At 46.8% G+C, this 21,501-nt stretch overlaps 1 protein-coding gene across 15 annotated transcripts in view; it reads left to right on the top strand.

The window, feature by feature from the left end:
• The window catches only part of Celf4 (CUGBP, Elav-like family member 4), a 274,650-nt gene that overhangs the window by 35,865 nt on the left and 217,284 nt on the right, over window positions 1–21,501 (top strand). The gene's annotated exons all lie outside the window — the stretch shown is intronic.

Consider the following 21,501-nt stretch of genomic DNA (forward strand, 5'->3'; position numbering starts at 1 on the left):
CTACACACAGCCAACATCCTTGTGGGCATACATCTGATATATATCTAATTCCATCTGTACAGTAAGTTCTTATAAGCAAATTGATCTTGATATCTTGAATTGTTTAGTGCCATTTGGTACTGAAGACATTGTGCTAAATTTAATCCCTCATTAAATCTTTTTTGTAATTCCTGTTTCCATAGATCCTTACTAACATGTATATTACCAGAAAATCCTATTGGCCAAGACTTGGGTTCTCAATTCTCCTGGATCCTATTGCACTTTGCTTGGTGAGCCTCAGTTTCCTCACAAGTGAGGGCTGGGTTAGCTGATCTCAAGAACCCTTTCTGTCCCCACCCATCTGTGACTTTGAATATCTAGCAAGTATCTGTCATGTGTTAAAACTGTGCTGGACCCCAGGTTTAAGTTTCACTAGCCTAAGGGGAATGAAAATCAGGTCGAGAAGCTAAGATGTACCCAGAGATTTAAGTAGCAGTTTGGAATAATCTGGAATCAAGTGCTAAGTTGCGCAATTGAGTGTGCAGAAAGTCACAGGAGAGTGATCAGAGGCCCCGCATTCAGGGCCACCCTGGAGTAGGCACAACCTGTAAGGAAGGAGGAGGACCATGCATAGAGGTGGCTGGTTGTGACAGCAAAGAACATCTTGCCCAGCCCCCACCCAAAACCTGGAAAGTCAACCTCTCTCCCCATCACCCCACCAGAGTCTGCTTTGCTTGTTGCTCACCATAGACTGAAATAGGAGTGAAACATCAGGTTTGTCTCAGAGCATGGTTTGATGTTCCGGTTCAGTGAGGCTCCATTCCCATCCCAGCAGCTTCGCTAAGTACTGCGTTCTTTGTGGAAACATTGCTGTAGTTTACTGTTCTGCGGGGAAAACTACTACACATAAACCTTGATTAACCCAATTCTCAGAAAATGGAGGATTCTAATTAACTTGGTTTTCTGACTAATGGAGGGTAAAAGGGTTTGAGGGGGTTCAACTCATCCCAAGAATGATTTTATGAAGCTTGAACTCCTGTTCTGCCTGAGTCAGTCTAGGCTGGAGATACTCTCTAACACTGGATTCAAACTTGAGGCCAGAGATGCCCAGATCAGCCTGATGATCACTAAAGTGGATATCAAGAAGTACAGGTGGCATGCTTGGTTGGCAATGACTCTACTTCTTTTTGATACTTGTGCTCAGTGATGGGTGGTTTTGCTGATCTTCCTACAGAGGGTGGGGCTGTGGAAAGCCATGGTAATGGGTTGGGGGCTCATTAAGTTGATGTCCTATTCTTTGGGGGTTATATTAGTTAGCAGTATTAACTATGATTTGTTACGGCTAGAGAGGATCCTGGCCCAATGATCATCTTACAGATAAGGAAATGGGAGTAAGCCTGACATACACAAAGGCTTGCCTGGTGCTCTGAGAGAATTGCTATGGTGTCTACACCCTACACCCTACAAATCCATGCTCTTTCACCATAGGCTTTGAGACTTGTCCATTGTCCTAGAGCCTCTAAAGGGAAAGTTGGGGTTTAAACTAGGGTCAATAGACACTCAAACCTCTGCCATTAGATTCTCAGAATCCTAGATGACCACCTTCCCCACATCCCATATTTTGGAATCTCCTTATCAAGAAGGGACCTAGAGTCTGCATTTGAAAGTACTCAACAGGATCTTGAGGCAGTTTTTGATGTCAAAGGTCCTCTCTACAACAGGCTGCCCTCACTGATCCAGGGAGGAGACCACTCTTAGAGAATCAGCCTACTTTTCCACAGGTAGTCCACTCCCCAGGAAGCCAACCTCAAAACACTGACTGCTCGCTAGATGAACTTCAAAACCCAGAACCTCTACAAGCTCCAATAGGTCAGAAGGCAGATTCACAGCCAGGCCAATGCAAACACAAAGTTTGTCTCCTCCAAGGGATGCTTTGTAAGTTGAAATAAAATGTACCCTCCAATACCCTTAAAGATTGCTGCACATTGAGACTGGAAAAGAGTCCAAGCCTTGGCCCTACTGCCATCTGTCTATGTGATATTCCGTTGCCATTGGTCTTCCATATATAAAAGGAAGATACAATAATTTCCACCCCACTTCCCTCCTAGAGCTGCAGGAGTAACTGAGGTCAGCAGCATTGAAATTTTAGCGTGCCACTGAATCCCCTGGAGCTCTTGTTAAACGCAGATGGCTGAGACCTACCTCAGAATTCAGATTCTATAGGCAGTATTTCTAAGTTTCCCAGGCAGTATATCCACTACCTGGAGGTAGTGGCCACACTTGGAGATCTCATGAGCAATATGATTGTGAACAAAAGATTTTTGTTGAAGGGATTTTTATCGCTAGTCTAATGGTTGTAAAATACGGGATCCTTCTTTAAAAGTGGAAATGTACCATTTCCTCTCTCCCACTTCAGATCTGATCACTTTAAATGTTCACAAACTGCATGTATGTGTATGTCTTTCACCTTTTTTTCTAATTTTATTTTTGTTCTCTTTAAATAGTTGTACAAAGGAATTACCATTCGACAAATCAGTTTATGACTGCGGTGTGTCTTGATTGATGTCACCCTAGAAGTGTGTTTGTTTGTTGTTGGTTTTAAATAAATGTACAGATGGATTCATTCATCCCCCAGTAACCCTTACAACATCCTTCTTTGGCTTCCCACACCACAAGAGAAATAGGAAAGGAAATGTTAAAATTCTCACTTAAAGCCACAACACAGCTCCCCTCACCCTCAGCCAGCACCTATACAAAGCTACCCACAGCTTCTGTCCCCTTCACCCACCCCAGAAACCCACCCACTAGGGTCCCTTCCAGCACAGCTGGTCCGCGCGGGGGGGGGGGGGGAGATTCGCTATTGTCCGGAGGTGGAAGGCAAGCGGAACAACAGTGGAACTCAAACACAAGTTCTTAACCCTAAGTAAAACGGGCCTGCTGTTGGTTCCAGTGGGTGGAAACGGATGTGGAAAGGCGGGACGTCTGCAGGGGAGGGCGTCCCTCCATCTGTCCCAACTCTGTCTGTCCCACCAGGCCCGGCCCGACCACGGGAAGGAAAGGGAAGCCCAGGTTTGCTGGGAGAAAAGGGAAATCAGGAGCCACCCTGTGGCCAGCTCGGGAGGAAGACCGAGGCAGGAAAACAGATTCACCCAAGCACCTAGGAAAGGAAGATGTGGTTAACAAAGAAAAGAGAGAGAGCCGGGGAGACCGAAGAAAAGGGGGAGGGCTGGAGGAGAGAAGCTGGGGGAAGGGGTGGGTACAGACAAAGCGCCGGGCGCACAGCGACCACCCGCTGCGCTGCGCCCGGCCACCCAAGCGCCCCCGCCCCGTCCCGGCCAGCGCGGGTTCGGGCCCCCGCGGGGACCGGGAGACTTCCGGGAGCCGCGGCCCCGGGGCGCGCAGGGAGCGGACCACGGAGCCCCCGCGTGGCCCTGGGATTGGCCCTGGCGATCGCCTGGCTCCAGCACGGTCTCTTTCCTTTCCTTTCCTTTCCTTTCCTTTCCTTTCCTTTCCTTTCCTTTCCTTTCCTTTCCTTTCCTTTCCTTTCCTTTTCCTTTTCTTTTTCCTTTCCTTTTCCTTTCCTTTCCTTTTCTCTTCTCTTCCTTTCCTTTCCTTTCCTTTCTTTTCCTGTCCTTTTCTTTTTTCTTTTCTCTTCTTTTCCTTTCTTTCTTTTCCTTCCTTTCCTTTCCTTTTCTCTTCTTTTCCTTCCTTTCCTTTCCTTCCTTTTTCTTTCCTTTCTTTTCCTGTCCTTTTCTTTTTTCTTTTCTTTTCCTTTCTTTCCTTTCCTTTCCTTTTCTCTTCTTTTCCTTTCTTCCCTTTCCTTTTCCATTTCCTTTTCCTTTTCTCTTCTCCCACCCCTTTCTCGCTCCGCACCCGCCCTTAATAGCTCCGTAATTGACTGGCCCCGCGTCCTATTTTCACCGCGGGCGGCCGGCGCCCGAGGTCGGGCTAATATCAATATTTCCCGCGGCTGCTCGGCGGTGTAGATCCTCCTGCTCCGGGCTGCCCCGCCGGCCCAGAATTTACCTTTGGTTTAACAAGAAGTGGGAGCTGAGTCAGGGATTAGGGCTCGTCAAGTCAAGGCAACACAAATTAAAAGAAGAAGAAGACGAGGAGAGGGGGAAGGAGGGGGTAAGGTAGAGAGACATTCACCAGCACCGGAGCACAGCCGCAGCCTGGGGTTAATTATGGGAAAGAGGGGGGAGGGAGGGAGGGAGGGAGCGAGGCGCGGGAAGGAGGGAAGGGAGAAAGATCGGCATAAAAAAAAAGACATGGGGTTGGCATTCGAAGCCCTTAATCTTCCATTTTTCTTCTTACCCACTTTTGTCACCCCCTCAGCGACCTCTCTGCCCCAACACCACCGCCAAGATCACTCCTGTAAGTCCCCTCTATTCCTTCTCCCTCCCCCCAGATTATTATCTGGCCCTTTTAAAACAACCTTTTCTCTCCAAACGGATGCAACTCACTGAAGGAAAAGAGGAAAAACTAACATTTATGGAAGTGTGGCCATGTGCTGACATTGATAATCAAATACTACCCCATTTAACCTCCTGTCCCAGGAGACAGACTTCATGGGTTCAGGACAGGGTGTTTTCCCCCCCCTGGGTGGTGTCCACAGCATCCAGGTGGCTTTGGGAGCTCATGCTCCAGAACTAGCTATGGACAGAATGGTCCTCAGAGCTGGGAGCCACCAGCTTTTTCTATCTTTATCGCTGTTGCCTCATTGTAGATGGTTTGATCATCATGACATGCTTTATTAAAGACAGTGCAGAAGCTCAAGTTTCACACTGGGATGAAGGATCCAAGGGGACTGGTGGCATGAGAATGTATAAGGTGAAAAGCTGGGGAGCTAGGAAAACTCCATACATGAGCTCTTCTTCCCAGTCCGTAGAGGCTTGACCCCCACTCCAGGACCCACTCTGCGCATGGCTTGACTGTAGGACTCTGCCAATGACAGGTCTGAATGTTTCAGAAACACAGCCCAACAGGTGCCTTGGGAGCTGTATTCTCAGCCTAAGTCTTCTTACCTTCGGCCAGGACTTCAGTGTGGCTTGAGTGTGGCTCAGGATTCCTGACCTGGGAGGGCAGATCAAGGCCAGAGACATCTGGCAGACACCAAGTGTCAAATGGGGGAGCTTCTTTATCCAGTTCTCTGAGTACCCTGTCTGATAGAAGGTGGAAATGGATTTCCTATATCCCAAAGAACATCAGCTGGTCCCTCTAAGCCCTGCTTCTTGGTCTAGAAGAGGTCTAGAGAAATGAATGGATTCATATCAACTCTCACCTTGAGAGAGATGTCTAGCATCTGAACCTCTTGAGACTTCTCCAGATCCATGAGTTTTCCTGTCCTTTTTGATACAGACTGCTAAATGGTCCGAACAACCCTATGTGTACATTGTCAACCATGTGTCAAGCCTCTAGCAACACAGAAAGAGGAAGCAAGCGTGTGGGAAACAAGCTGTCCTCTACTAAAGCAACACAGAACAAGACAAGAAATCAGATATTGTTCTAGGGTCCCTCATGATGGAATTTCTGCCGTATTCAGAGACAAGGGCTTTTCTGAGGCTGGACTGATGTGGGATAGTTTCCTAGAAGGTGGGAAAGGCAGCAGAAGAATACAGTGCATGAAACCAGAGGTAGATCAAATTGGGTGAGATAACCTAGGAAATTGGAAGTTGTCTCATAAGGAGGGTTCTGAGAGGATGAGAGGAAACTAGTGATCAGAAAGTATGGCTCCAGGAGCTCCAGTGGATTCTGCCACTGCCTCATTATTAGGCAGAGGAACAATGGGACCAACAAGATGGCTTAGAGTCCTACTCAGACAAAATGCTACTGAAAAGGCCTCAGCTCCCTCTCTAATCCCTGCCCCTCAGCTTTTTCCTAAACCATCCTGTTAACATCAGGAGGAGGATGCATGTTACAGGATCAATTTATTGTCTGAACACACACACACACACACACACACACACACACACCTCTAGTTAGACCAGATAGAGTACTGGTGGAGAGATGGCTAAATTGTCTCCTTATGATCAATTCATTCGTCTGAATCTCAGATTATCTTCTCTCTTGGTTTCAACTGGTTCCTGCACTAAGGCTGGGTCTTGGGGGAAGAAAGGGATGTATGTCTCTGACATCTGGAACTCATGGGTCAGAAACAAATGAGAAGTCACAATAGTCACTGTGAAGTTGTAGATTCAGATTGGTGTGGGGTCGTAGACATGGGAACAGTAAGGAACAGGGCATGTGGAATAGGTCAGGAGGAAATGGGACTCATTTAGAAAATAATTTAGCAGCTGCCCTTTGCTAAGATATGACTGTGTGCTACTTCCCTGGCTATTATTGTTTCATTCTGTGCTCAAATGTCCACCAAGAGAGAGGCACCATTTCCTCTTCTCCATTTACAACTGCAGAACACGGCTATAAGAGGTTATGAAAGGAAGCAAACAGGAGCCTCCAGCACTTACTGGCAGCTGAGTGATGGTGACCTTCAGTTCCTAGGTGGGGTAGAGGGACAGCAAAAGTTTCTTAGAGACTTAGAAGAGAGAAGCTAGATTCCTCTGCACCAACCCCAGAGAGCAAGAGCAATGTTGTCCCCTGTTCGCTGCGGCTGTCACTTCTCAAGCCCTCCTGCCTGTTGGCAGGATGAAGGACAGGCTTTCTGCAGGCAGACGGGAAAGGCCAGGGTCACTGCCAGCAAAGGTTCACCCAGCCGCTGCTCCTACCGCCCAGACGGCTCCTCTGATCCTCCACTGAAAATGTCACACAGGAGACAGGCACGCTCTGATCTTCAGAGAGCCACGGTACATCTGTGATGACATGTGGGTATCAAGATTTGCATATTTATTATAGATAAGCTGTCAAAATGTATGTTGTCAATTTCACCTTATACTCCAGATTTAATGGTGCACGGAAAGGACAGAAAATCTTTAATATTAATATTAATATGATTTTAGATTATAAGACCGCATTGTAGATATCAATCAGCCAACCCTTAAGGACATGTCACTCAAGTTGATATAGTTTATAGAAAATTAATGTAATCTATCCTGTCTGATCTATTACAGGGGGTACGAGGAGAGAAAAGAGAGCGTGGGTGCGTGGGGCAGGGGTGGAGGGGGCATTCCTCCTCTCCACACTTCTCCATACGTGCAAATTTGTGTTCGTGCATCACCAGACAAGGGAATCAGTATATTTTAGACTTGGCATGAACCTCAGAGAACAGCTGAACCAATTCCTTTGCTTTGTTGTGAAGGAATGAAGATTCACAGAAGGGGAGACAGGGCCATAGTTGGTGGCAAAGGAGGAGTCTCCAGGCCTCTCTGATATACTCCTATTTCCTCTCCTACTCCCCAGATTGCAGCTTCATCTGTTTCAGAGAATCCCAGGGGACTCTTCTCCATGGCAATGGGCCTGGAGAGCTTTGGTAATGTGAAGAGGACTTTACTGATGATTGCAGAAGTATTAGGAGAACCCCAAGGTTCCCACTGACCCCTTCCCCCAAACCAGCTTTGGAATACCTGGAACTCTGGTAATCACATTCTAATTACTATCGCAGATGGAACACCCATTACAGCCCTGCGATGCAGACTGAGCATCAAGAAATGGATGTCTACAGAAGATGGTTTCCTCTCAGTGGGAAAGGAAATCTCCAGAACACTGTAGGATCTAGACTGAAACCCTCTCTCTAAGCTTGAGTGGGTTCCATGGTGTGTGTGTGTGTGTGTGTGTGTGTGTGTGTGTGTGTGTGTTAATAGCAGAAGTCAACAGACACAATGGGACCGAGCAGAGAGCACTAACCATTCAGGCTTCCAGTTATGTTCTGAGGTCCTGTTCTTCCCCTCCTTAGCTAGCCATCCAAAGGCAAAGAGGTAAAATAATAATAATAATAATTAATAATAAAACAGCTGTTTTATCAAGCTACTCCTCAGCTGCCTGGATCAACTGATAATCCAGCAGCCTCTGGGAACAGATATCAGCTCAGGTATTACACAGTCTGACCAAATAAGTCCTGTCCCTGCTCATATTCCTTGGCTGGCAATCCTTCCAGAGAACAGAAGCAGGGAGTTGTATACGGGTTGTTCCTGACCTCCAGAGTTTGTGTGCATCCATTCTGCATATCTGAAGTAAGATAAGCCAGACAGGCTTGAACCATGGCAGGGAGAGGTGGACAAGTAGAGATCTCCCATAACTCTGTATGGGCCCCACCAGCCAGATCCCACCTCACCTTCCCACATATCTCAGTGTCTTTATTTACATACTGCTGCAGACTGAGGAACACCTGAAGCATTTTTCATCCTGCTCAGACTACAAAAGTCTCCTCAGCTACTTCTGTTAGTGCTTCCATACAATGGCAAAATGCTGAGAGGAGGAATTTTTTTTCTTTTTTAATCTTCCACTGAAGCTTCCAAGAAAGATGAACTGCAGAAGGGGCGGGGGAGGGGGGGAAGGATACCCCATCCCTGAGCATGATTCCCTCTCCTGGGAAGTCCTGCGTCACCTACCATGCCAGCTCAGAAACCCCACAGCCTATCCCACACCTCTCTGAGAGGTAGTTTTTCCCCAGTACTATCTGAGTCTAAAGGTTTAGAACTTATAACACAAAACAGTGTGTCCAGGAAGAAGGGAAAATCTCTCAGGACTTCCAAGTACAAGTGGCAAGGCGAGAGGCTTGTCTTCAATCTAACCTCATGGATTCTTACCTTATGCCGTCAGTCTCCCCAAGGAAAAGGGATCCATGGCCAGTTTTCAGGAATCCCCAAACCCCCTGAATCCGTAATCCAGACTGCTCTTGGGCTTTATTTTATTGGGGGCTTTATTTTATTCCAGGACAAATGCTTATTAGTGTCCAGATTTTCAATGATCCAATAATCCCTCTAAAACATTAAGGAACCACTAAACCACCCCTGCAGTGTTCTGATGTGTGCATGAGGGTTTGGGGATGGGAGAAGCTCATAAACAGGACGCTGCACTTAGGAAATTTGATTCCAACTCCAACAAGATTACCCAGTGCTGGACAGCAGCAGATGAGAATGCTCTCTGGTCCCAACAGCTAGCAGAGGTCTAAGGGGCTTTGTGTCCTGGGAAGGAAGCCAGATAGAGAGAGGAAGCAAGCTCCCAAGGGCTCTGGGCATATGAGTTCATCAGATCTCTGATCCTCTGTTCTCTGGTGCTGGCTCAGAGGTTGTTTTCTCTCCTTGACCCTGTCTATCTGGGTGTCACCAATATCTGTTTTTATGTATTCTCAAGTCCTCGCTCCTTCATTTCCTCCATTAATACTTCTTGTTCAGGGTAGGATAAACAGGGTCATAATCACGCTATAAAGTGAGCCATGAGCTGCGTGTCGCTTATTGCCCAGGGGTCTGCTAATTGGAATTTATAAAGTTCAATAAAACTATAATCCAATAAGAGCTGAAATTCCTCTTCATTTATCTTAGGGGTAATATTGTGCCTGCCCGCCCACCCTCCTGCCTTCCAGCCAACAGTATGAGAGCAGGCGACAGCCACCAGAAAAGATCTTTCCTGAGAACCACAGTGTTCACGAAAACTGCTAGACCTGGATCAAAGGGCTGGGCATCTAGGAAGGAGTCCTGGAAGGCCTGGCTCCTCACAATGCCTCTCCAGCCCCAGATCCCACCAGAAAGACAGCCATAGCAACTGTGCCCTTGAGACTTGGGCAAAGGGAGATACCTACAGTCATAAGCATCATCTCCTGCACTATTACAGACCCTCTTCCAGTTGTAACTCCTGCCCCAGCCCTGAACAATGGCCTCAAATACAACCTTTCCCTTTCAGCTGTCAGGAGACTCGAGTGATCTGCTACCAGAAATCCTGTGTAAGTGTAATGGTTTCCAAACCTATGATCAGAGGTGCCCAACATAAGCTCTTTGCCAGACTCACAGAAAAAAAGATGGAGAGAAGATGCAGGGATTATCACAGCCATGCAGAAGTGCCCACTCTGGAGACAGTTGTAGAATTTTGTGTTAGAAGAGGGATTGGGGGTGGGGAGGAGGCAACTATCCTGGCTTGCTTGGAATGGAGAGATTTTCCAGACAAGGACACATCCATACAGTGGGCATGGAAGGTGGGGTGCTCACCTAGATAAGACAGCTTCTAGAAGCACCCACCTTGCTCTTGCCTGGCAAGTGCTCTAATAAAAGCATCACTTTAGGGCAAACTCCTGCCTGGAAAAAGTAATCACACTATTTCTCACTACCTTTCAGAAAGCCCCACTTAGAAACGAATGTAACAGGAAGGCACCCATTCTGAACAGCCTCCCCCTTCCTCAGAGCTGCCAGTGCCCTGAGTTTGCTTAATGGGGAAGAGACCTTTTATTATTATTGTTGTTGTTGTTGCTGTTATTTCTATTATGGCAATATATAGAGAGGTTAGAGTTACAGAAGTCGGGTAATGAGTACATTTCTTTTTGAACAGTTGTCACCTCTTCCTTCATTTTGTCCCAGTTTTTCTGGGAGGAGATCCTGACACCCCTCTTGCCCAACATTGGTCTTCCAAGGGGAAGGAAAGAGGGCAATGAACCTCACAAGTTTTTCTGGCTCACCAGGGTTAAGGGAAAGTCAAAAGCCTTTAGGAGCAGCAGCCATCACTAGTTCCCATCCTGGAATGAGGGTATGTGCAAATACTCATGGAGAAGCTGAGGAGAGGGTAACCAGGGATTTAGTTTCCACAATTTCTTAGAACTTCCCAGTCTAGCACGGAGACTAAAGGTAAGATGTTATTCTACTGGAGTTTCTTGAGGAGGGAAGTTTGGTCAAAGGGTGAATGGAGAAGAGGCTTTTGCTCATCAGCTAAGCCTTGCAGCTAAGGAGTATAGCTGGCAGAATCCCACTGCCCCACGACAACTGTGGGAGTTAAGTCACACCTCTCTGAGCCCAGGGCATCGTGGCCAGTCAACATAAGAGTGGTTAATTGCCGCCACCATTAAGCATTATTTATATTTTGTATGAAATACCCAAATGGAGTGAAGGCTCTGTCTATGGCCACCCTCTTAATCTATCTCTAGCTTCTCCATTCATTTCCTTTCATGCGTTATTATTCATTCATTTATTCATTTACTTGCTCACTCCACCAAAGTACATCACCTACCCAAGTCCCTGACTTCATGGGATGAAGAAGGCTCTTGCTTTTCTCTTCACCCAGCCCGGTCTCTCAGGGTGTGACCAGGATTTTCAGCTATCTGCCAATCTCCATCTGTCCTTGCCAATCATCATTTTCTTATTCTTCTTGGTGGAGAACCCAGTAAAGCAGGAGGCCAAGCTCACTCCCCAACACTTGTCATGCCCCAGCTGGAGGAAGCACTAGAACTTCCAGAACCCTTGGCTTACTGCCAAGATGTGAGTTTCATCACCATCTTGTCCTCAGCCCCCACCTTGCCATTCCCTGAGTAAGGCTGATCAGACTGTGAGCTCCATCCGTGGGGAAGCCTGTCTCCTTCCAGCACTGTGGTCTCCAGGCCACCTGGGTCAGTTAGAACAAAACAGAGTAAAATCTATGCTTTAGGTCTCTAGATTGGAAGGGGCAAAGAGTCAATCCCTACCACTTCTACTGCGGAAACCTTGGTTAGGATGAGGCCATTGGACCTTGATAGGATAGCGTCCTTTGGGAAGCAGCCACCAGACTGTGGCTAGGCTGAGAGAGGTTTGGGGGAAACAGCTGGAAGAAGAAACTTGTTGCATGAAGGGATGGATAATGAAAAACAAAAACAAACAAACAAAAAAGGAATAAGGGGAGCCATTGAGAGAGGCAAAATACAGAGTAATCTGTGCCACTAATCCCCCTCCTCTAGGCTCCACAAGGCTTTTACTGTACTATAAAAACCGCTACTGAACAGCAAGCCTGCCTGATGACAAAGAGAGATAATTGGCTCTCATGCAGATTTAAGCCCAAAGTTATCAAATAATAATAGCACACAGAAAGAGACACAGGCAAAATGGGCCTGGAGAGCCTGTGTCTTCCAAAGGATGAGGATTTGTTAAAAAGTATCTAAATTACACCCCCGGCAATGGAACAGGGAAATGGGGCATTTAAAAAAAAAGACTTTCTTTTAATGCTTAGATACATTTTTTAAAGTTCCTTTATAATTAGGGCTGTAATTTATATAATTTATTTTTAAAATATCCTTTTTTTAATTTCCACCCGGTCCAGTTAAAGTTGAACTGAAAAGCCCACAGTAAATGATTTTTTTAATAAAACCATTTAAAGGAGCCTCAACCTGAAACAGATATGTGGATTTTCAGGGAGGGGGGGTGGTGGGAAATCATATATTGAAAAAATAAATTTCTGAACCCATTTTATATCCTAGATTTTATTACCACTGAAAGAATTTTTAAATTCCAATTCTTTGTGCTTTCCTTAAGCTGTTTGTTTACCTTTGCGGGCTTCTTAGGCTTGAGACCAGGAGCTCAATGGGTTAAGTTGACCAAGAATGGCCAACAGGTTTCACTGCCCTTATTCCTGTGTGATCAGTACTCGGTGAGAACCCTGTGGTGGCCAGGGAAGAAATTTCTTCTCCCATCTCATTAGCCCAGTACATACAATAAGTGCTCAATACATGTTTACTAGTGATATGTTACACTGTGGAAAAGTCCTAACCTACAAACCAAGTGGAGGCACTGGACCATAACACATATACTACATATATTGCAGAAAGGTTTGGTTCTTGTTAAAATATGCTTTTCCTAGGAGTCAGAAGGGAAAGGCTCCCACTTTCTGCTGTTAATCAAGACCCTTTCAAGTGAAGCGGTTGGGAGGCAAACAGCAGATTGCCTGGAGTACCAGGGTTGGATAGCATACGGGTTCTGGTTGGGGAAAATACACAGTTACTAGGAGTGCTGTTAGAACAGGATATCTGTGTCATCATCTTTCCAGGGACTTTCCTTGAGCATCTCTTACATTTGGCAAGTCATGTAACCCTAGAGGGACCCACTTCATACCTGTTAGAAGGTGCACAAACTTACCACCCATGCAGAAGGGAAGTGACACAAATTTAGTGGCTCCTGCACAAGTTCGAGAACAGGAAAGGTAGCAGGAACAACATTACTGTAGCAAGACGAGGAATAGAAGAGTTCAGAACACTTTTGTGATGCTCTGTGGAGGATGACCTGAAGATTTTGATTGCATAAAGACAGCAGAAGTGTCTCAGGAAGATTTTTTGAGATGTTATATTCAATAGGAGTGTCAATGGAGATTGTTCAAGGGCTTTCCTCAGCTTCCCTATTTCCACACAAAATCCCTTGATCTCGAGGGAAAAAGCATTTCAAGCTGTCTCCCAAAAAGGGAGGGTCTCACAAAGTGAAAGTTGGTTTTGGTTTTGGATTTGAGGTTTGGGGTTTTGGATTTTTTTTTTGTGTGTGTGCTGGTCCTAAAGCTTCTACTCAAGGCCTGGGTGTGCCATCCCTGAGCTGTTATGTTCAAGATAGTACTCTACCACTTGAGCCACAGCTCCATTTATGGCTTTTTTTGTTGCTTAATTGGAGATAACAGTCTCATGGACTTTCCTGCCCAGGCTGGCTTTGAACCGTCATCTTCAGATCTCAACCTTCTAGACATATCTCAACCTTCTACGTTGCTAGGATTACAAGTGTAAGCAATTGTCGCCCAGCTTAGAAAATTAATTTAAACCAGCCTAAACATTAACATCTGTGATACTCCATCTCCAATTAACCAACAAAAAGCAGGACTGGAAGCATGTACCAACTGACAAAGTGCAAGGCAAGCAATTATAACCCTGGATTCAAGTCTTGATCCAAGCAGAAGGAGGGAGGTGGAGGAAGGCAAAAGAGGACAAAAAAAGAGGAAGAAGGAAAACACAAATGGAGCAAGAGAAACAGATGGAGAAAAGAAGAGGAAGAGGAATAAGGAAAGAATGGATACAGAGGAGGAGGGAAAGGAAGAAGAGAAAAGAAAAAAAGTAGGAAAAGGGGAAAGAGGAGGATGTCACAGTGGTAGTTTGATAGTCTTAAACAATGATGGATTTTTCAGATGGAGGGCTCCTGAGCAGTGTCCCACCATGCTTACCTTGGAGATGACTGTCTGTCCCAGCTTAGGACATTGGATTGTACATTAAGAACCTCAGCCAAAAGATTAATGAAAGCAAAAACAATGGAAACAGATCCTCTTCCAAATGCCATAGAAAGATGGAACACACCACACACACACACACACACACACACACACACACACAAACCCTGGCCTTTCCAGCCCTAGGAGGATGCTAGAACAGGGGCCCAGACTGCTGCTCTGTTGCCAAGGAGACAGCAATTACTCTGTGAGTTGTGTAGGGTTTTTTCTTTCTTTTTTTTCCCCCTCTGCCTTTCTTTTCTTTCTTTCTTTCTTTTTAATTCTGGGCTTGATAAACTGCAGTCAGCCTGGCTGCCCCCTTCACTGCCCCCACCCCCAACCGCTGACTCTGCATTAAAGGTCGAGAGGGCTGTAAACAGTTGCCTTCCAAAATGACAGATGCCCCTGTTTAGGGTAAGCGTGGCAGAAGAGAAACCATTTGTCAAAGTATTTATAAAGTGGGTGGATGGAGATGCTGAAGTTGTATTCCCTCCAGATTAAAAAAGAGAGAGAAAAAGAAAAGAAAGAAGGCAGGCAGGCAGGGAGGGAGGGAGGGAGGGAGAAATAAAGGGAGGGAGGGAGGAAGGAAGGGAGGAAGGGAGGAAGGGAGGAAGGGAGGAAGGCAGGAAGGAAGGAAGGAAGGAAGGAAGGAAGGAAGGAAGGAAGGAAGGAAGGGAAGGAAAATGAGGGACAGAAGGAGAAGGAAGAAGGGAAGGAAAGAAGAAAGGAAGGAAGCAAGGGAGGGAAGGAAAGAAGAAAGGAATAAAGAGATGAAAGAAGAGAAGAAAGGAAGGAAAGAAGAAAGGGAGGAAAGAAGGGAAGGAAGGAGAGAAGGTAGGAAGAGGGAGAGAAGGAAGGAAAGTAGGAAGGAAGAGAAGTAGGAAGGAAAGAAGGGAGGAAGGAAGAAAGGAGAGAAAAGAGGCAGAAAGCCTGGAGGGAAAGACTAAACCAACACCTTACCTCAGAAACTGTTTTCTTTCTTATCACTGGGGCCATTTACTGAGTGCTAAGTGCTAAGTGGGTACAAAGGCAGTACGTCCAGGCTCACAGCCTGAGGAGATCACACCTAGGCAGTTAGTGACAGTAACAAGAGAGAGTCAAGTATATATGTTAGACCAAGAAGGGCAGCTTGACCCTGGAGAAGGGAGGCTGAAAGGTGAGTCTTGGACTCAAGTCTCTCTCAAGTTGAGCTGTGAGAGGAGAGCAAGGAAATATGTAAAGTTCTCTGGGCCTTGACAGTGATGGGTTACAGAGTACACAGAGGTAGGAAGACTCAAACCTCACCCCCGGGGGCCTTGTTTTTCCCAAGGAATCAAGGCTTACACACTCCACAGGACATGTCACAGAGGGAACTTGGCCTACTACCAGGACTGTTAGCAGGACGGATGAAGGAAAAAGAATAAGTAAGTGATGAGGGTTCTCACTCAAACACACAGAGATTTCTGGGAAGGGAGAGGTTATTGAAATGTCCTGGCAGAGGCCATCCACCCCTTTATTTATTCATCATTCAGTCATTCAACATGCAACTACCTAGCTGCCAGGGGACTCTCAGCTGGAGAAGTAAGGATCAGGAGGTAGAGTAATGAGCAGTAAGTGGTGCCCTGGGCAAAGGCTTAGAAATGCTGCAAGTGAGTTGAAAGGAAATAGAAAGCCAGGATTGGTCAGTAAGGTAACAGTGTCTCCAGCCAGCCATAGGTCAGTAAGGCAAAGGTGTCTCCAGCAGGCCAGCCCTTTCTCACTTTCAAGCATCGCCCTGCAATCATGCTGCCTGCTGGCCTGTCTTCCTGGACTTCTCTGCTAGGTAGTAAAGCAAACCAAGGGTGTACAGACCAGGGCCGGGGGGGGAGGGGCACTTGGAGGAGGACAGGATACTGCTTCCACAAAGAGCTCTGAGAACCCACAGAGAAGACAGAAGCCCAGGAGAAGATCTACACTATTCACAGAGAGAATGTTGGTAACATGCATTGTATCTTTCAAACTATGGAAGAAGGGCCACACAGGCCAATGGCTGGTTAAGACTCATTCTGTGAGCAGGAGGTGGCCATCAGCACCCAACTCAACATGATGCTTCAGATGGTCCCAGGAATAGAGCTCAGGGGAGTTCAAGGAGGTAGGGAGGCTTATAAATGTCTATGTCGAGAAGTAAGGAGGTAACTCTGAGGCCAAGGGAGGCCTACAAGGGTCCCCAGGGAAAAAGAGAACTTAGAGTTGAGGCACCCAAGTGCCAAAGGGCTATGCTCACATAGTGGGCAAATGCCAGCGGCTAAGAAAGAAGAAGATTAGAGTCGCTATAACAGTTGTGCCACTCAGGGCCAAGTCAAATCTGTCTGGTTGGGGTGAAGATATACCTGGAATTCACTAAGAAATTATGCTCTGAGAATCCTGGGCTGAAATATTTAAGCTAATGTTAGGGAGTGGGGACAGGAGAGAAATGCTTTTGTGCTTCTATGTGTCCATTCCTTCTTTTGTGTGTGTGTGTGTGTGTGTGTGTGTGTGTGTGTGTGTCCATCCTAGAGCTTGAACGAAGGGTCTGGATGCTTCATGGAGCTTTTTCTTTTCTTTTTTTTTCTTCAAAGCTAGTGCTCTACTACTTGAGCTACAGTTTACTTCTGGTTTGGGGGGGTTAATTGGGGATAATAGATAGTTCATGATCTTTCCTACCCGGGTTGGCTTTGAATCACAATTCTCAGATCTCAGCCTTCTGCTTAGCTAGGATTATAGGCATAAGCCACTGACAACTGGTCATCTTTACTTTTAGAGTGTACAATTCAGTAGCATTTAGCATTTAATCTCTGTGTTATGAAACCATCGCTTCTGTCAGGTTCCAAGACACTTTAGCCATCCCCTCAATATATAGATGCTAATCAGTTACTTCCCTTTCCCACCTTTCCCCAGTCCCTGACTGTTTGTGAGCTTGCTTATTCCATGAAATGTTATACACGAGGTGGAGAGATACAAGTTAAAGTCATGTTGATGGCTAAACCACCATCTACCTGGAGGGAGACTGGTGTCATCTGAGAGTAGCCAAAATGGGACTTTAAGGAAAAGGAGAGACCAACCTAAGCAGGAACAGTGTCAGCAAAAGTCCCCAAAGGCAGAAGAATGGATTGGGCCAAGGAAGGTGACCCTAGGTTCAACAGATATTGCCTTCTCTCCCCAAGCATAGAGACTGAGGTCTTGGGGTCTTGTCAGCATGTACACAGTTAAGCTAGCTTGGCTCAGAGGAATAGGACAATCTCTAGTTCCCACTCTTGCTTTCCCAGCCAGGAGGAGATGGCTAGCTAAGGGTGCCCAGTCCCACCCACTAGACCACTTGCGCTCACAGCATGACCTGGAGCAGCACACATAGGTACCTGATGGGAGCAGCTGGCTCATGTCCCTTACGGCTGCACCTGTGGCATTTGTCAGCCTACAAAATAGGCATTCCTTACCTAGGCAAACCTGATGCCATCCATCAGCCCAGCAGGAGGTGGAGGTACAAGTGCACACTCATCTTTCCAGTGCTCCACCCCACCCCCCCCCTCACAAAAGACCTTAGCTGTTAGGTGTGTGATGAGACCACAGCCTAAGACCTGGACATCTGCCCTGGGATTCTGTCAGGCAATTAGTACAGCAAATGGGCCCAGAGGGGCTTGTCCTTGGAGAGACACCCTTTTGACTCCTGACATCGTCCCTGAGCACATCTCATGTGGTGATTCCAGACAGCTAGTATAGACATACATGGGCCCCTGGTGTTTACCAGCTAGATTCTTCACCAGCTCCCACAGCCTCCCACATCTTAGGCTGGCCTGTGAGGGTGATTCAGCCCAGCCGGCTCATCTGTTATAGCAACCCAGCACTAGATTTCAGCCAAATCAGGGGGAATAAAGAAGTAGGACAAAGAAAGAAGGCCCCAGATGGGCCTGCCTGGGAAGCCCAAGGAAGAGGTGGCAGCTCTCCAAAGCTGTAGGAGGGACAAAGCTGGGAGTGATGAGGGCTAGAGCTGGCTAGTGACAAGGACAGGGACAAAGTGGAGAGGAAGAATCCACTTTGGACGTGGCTGTGGAGTAGGTGTGGAGGAGTCAAGGGAGACAAAGGACTCTAGAGCTTCTGCCTTGGGGATCCAGTGCCCAGTTTGGCAGAAACAAGGAAGTACAGACAATGCCTGGTGCCTCAAGGCCCACTGACTGCAGCACGCAGCAGTACATCTGAGAGACCGGCGCCAGCCAAGCCACCATGACATGAGAGACACATCGCCAACAACAAAAGGGATCAGCAGGTATAAGCCCAAGTCACCTGTCAAAGAGTTGCTCTCCACAAAGGACCAAAATTTAAAGTGACCCATTGAACACTGAGATTTGACCGAGACCAAGAAGAGTCCAGCCTACACTGGTTTTTAGAGGCAATAGAAAATCACAGAAGGCTTGAAAGCAAGAATGTGACAGCTCAGAATCCAACCTTAGGACAATCACTGTGTTAACCTGAAACTGAGATGCTGGAGGGCAGTGGACAAATTAGGAGGTGAAGCATAATGGTCCAGACAAGAGAAGATGAACAAGGAGAGAGCAGGCAGGTGCTTACAGGGAGAAAGGCAGATTTCTGTCCTGACGAACAACCTTGTAAATCAATTATAGACAAATACAAATGCTCTGCATGTACTTGGTAGGAGAAAAGGGCAGCGAAGGTTCGAGGTGGTGAGCAGGAACACAGAGACCTCGCCACGCTGCACCTAGTAGTCATACAAAAAGGCCCTGTACAGTGTCTTCTGTTAGGGCAGAGGAGACCGGGATCTGTAATAGAGCCTGTGGTAGCCACTACAATCCATGGTAGATGCCTGGAGAGGTAAGGGTGCATGTCTTGCAGGGAATGTAAGGAAGGCCAGCAGCAGCAAAGAACAAAGAGCCAGACCTAGGTCACCCCCTGAACCTTCCTTTTTGGTGACTGTGACCTTTGCTTCTTATTTATTTCATTTTTCTGACCTTCACTCGGGTGCACAGTGGCTTCTATACACCTTTTCATGGATCACGAAAAAATAAAGGCTGGGTGCTGGTGGCTCACACCTATAAAATCTTAACTACTCAGAAAGCTGAGATCTGAGAATTGCAGTCTGAAGCCAGTCCAGTCAGGAAAGTCCACAAGACTCTTATCTCCAGTCAGCTACCCAGAAAAGCTGGAAATGGAGCTGTGGTAAAGTACTAGCATTTAGGACAAAAGATCAAGGACAGCATTCAGGCCCCAAGTTCAAGCTCCAGGACTGGAGCAAAAAAAGAAAGAAGAAGAAGGGCTCCAGCTCTCTATCTACTAGAAAGTAAAGAACAAATGATGTGGAGGCTGAGAGGGAACTCAGGGGGCAGAAAAGTGCCCAAGGAGGAAGCAAACTTTCCAAAGTTAGAAGAGCCATAAAGCATGAGGCACGGGATGTTTTTCCTCATTTCCCAAGGAAGCGCCACATTGTGTTTAATGATGCCCATGCCACTGTGCCGATGTGCAGTGGGCGTCTGTTGGGACTGGAAGTCTGAGTGGCAAAGGAAGGCAGGCGAGGAGGGAGGAGGAACCTTCCAGGCCTGCTGTCGGAGAGGGGGCGGCCAGCCATCTCCAGTTCAAGTTTAGGGAGGACACCAGGCTAGGTGACTGCACAAGCCTGTTCCAAGTAGCTAACCTCCCTCTACCTCTGCTTTCCTGAGATGGCATAAGAGGAGTTGCCGTTGTGCTTGGGAAGTCACCTCTGCGTTCATTAGGGCACCTGTTCTGATGAACGCATGGACTGGTCTGTCTTGGAGAGATAGGAAAGAGTGTCCTAGGAGGTCATCTAGCTCCCTTTGGACTTGGCCCTTAGGAAGCTGGTAGGTTTGTCTGCTTCCCCCTTACACAGTGGATTTTTTTGGTCGATTGTGTTTTCCCCAAACAAGCCTATACAATTAGTTTCTTCTTGTTTCCTAAATTATTTTTGCCACTGCTAATTATTTCACACTCCATATACAAGAGTTATTGGGGTGGGTAATGGGAAGCAAGGGATCGCTTCGCAGGAGCATCGCCAGGCTCCAAGACATGAAGGCAACTTTGATTTGTTTTTCTGCTCAGTGCCTGCCTGAGAGAAGGAACGGAGAATGCCCATAGAACAGGGAGGGAGGAGGCAACACAGGGGTGGGAAGGAGATCAAGCACAGAAGAAACAAATGTGTGCTGACACCCTGAAAGGCCCAGGTTGCTCACTGCTTTACCTAGGTCCTGGAGTGGGCACGGGCCCATGAAGCCCAGGTCACTACCCTCCTTGTTCACAGAAAAGACACGTCCCATTGCAGCTCACAGAAGCCTGGGAAATTCAGAGAATTCCTTTGCTTCACAGAATCACAAAAGGGATGCATATAGTAATCTTTGCTAAGCCTAGCTACTCAGGAGGCCAAGATCTGAAGATTGAAGTTCAAAGCCAGCCTGTGCAGAATGCTCATAAGACTTGTATCTCCAATTAACCAACAACAACAACAAAAAGCCAGAAGCGTATCTGTGGCTTAAGTGGTAGAATGCTAGCCTTGAGTGAAAAAGCCAAAGCATAACACCCAGGCCCTGAGTTCAAGCCCCAGTACCAACACATAGATACACACACACTCACACACACACACACACACACACACACACACACACGTATGTGCACGCATGCAAACAAATGTAGGTCTTATCACTGCATCGAAAGCTTCCTATATGTTACAAGCCTTTGACTCAGGTAACACCATATAGATTCCAGAGAAGTTAAGGAACTTGCTTGAAATGTAGCCAAGTGGTAGAGACAGAACAGAAACCAAGATCTGTGTCTAAAACCCATTTTTGAACCACACTGCTTCCCTACAAGTCAATGGGCTTCTCTTGTTCCAAAAAATATTTCTTGGAAAAGTTTCCCCTAGGAGGAGAGTACTTACCTTAGAAGCTTGGCCTCTACGAGTCACCTCCATTTGGTTCTTGACATGTCAAAGTGTCAGCCCTCCAAAGCACTTTGTACCTCCACTCCACCCAGAAAGATGTGTGCTTACTATCACAAGCTCCTCCAGCCAGTTCCCAGGACAGGTGTGTTTCTTTCATCTTAGCTCTGCTGAAGAGAGGTGAGAATTTTTATGAGGAAAGTTACCAGGAATCAGAGCAAAATTAGACAATGTGTCACCAAAAGGAAGTGTATTTGGAATTCAGAGTGCTCCCTGGATGCCACAGTTGGGGCCTGGCTGACCTAGGTCACCAGGCCTATGCATCTTAGCCAAGTGAAACCACAAAGATGTACTCTATGGTTCTTTCTGGCACTAGCCTGATGTCCTGTGGGACAGTTAGTAACTTTTTCTCTTCCTGACCAGGACCTCCCCACATGGCACTTCCTCTACCTTTACCACAGACAAACCTAAGACCCCCCTCTTGGACCAGACCTCAAGATATCCACAGCTCAAGATCATTCCTTTGTCAGAAGGTCTTTTCTACTAGCCAG

The sequence above is a fragment of the Dipodomys ordii genome, unplaced genomic scaffold, assembly GCF_000151885.1.
Source record: "Dipodomys ordii isolate 6190 unplaced genomic scaffold, Dord_2.0 Scaffold25, whole genome shotgun sequence".
NCBI classification, from domain to species: domain Eukaryota; kingdom Metazoa; phylum Chordata; class Mammalia; order Rodentia; family Heteromyidae; genus Dipodomys; species Dipodomys ordii.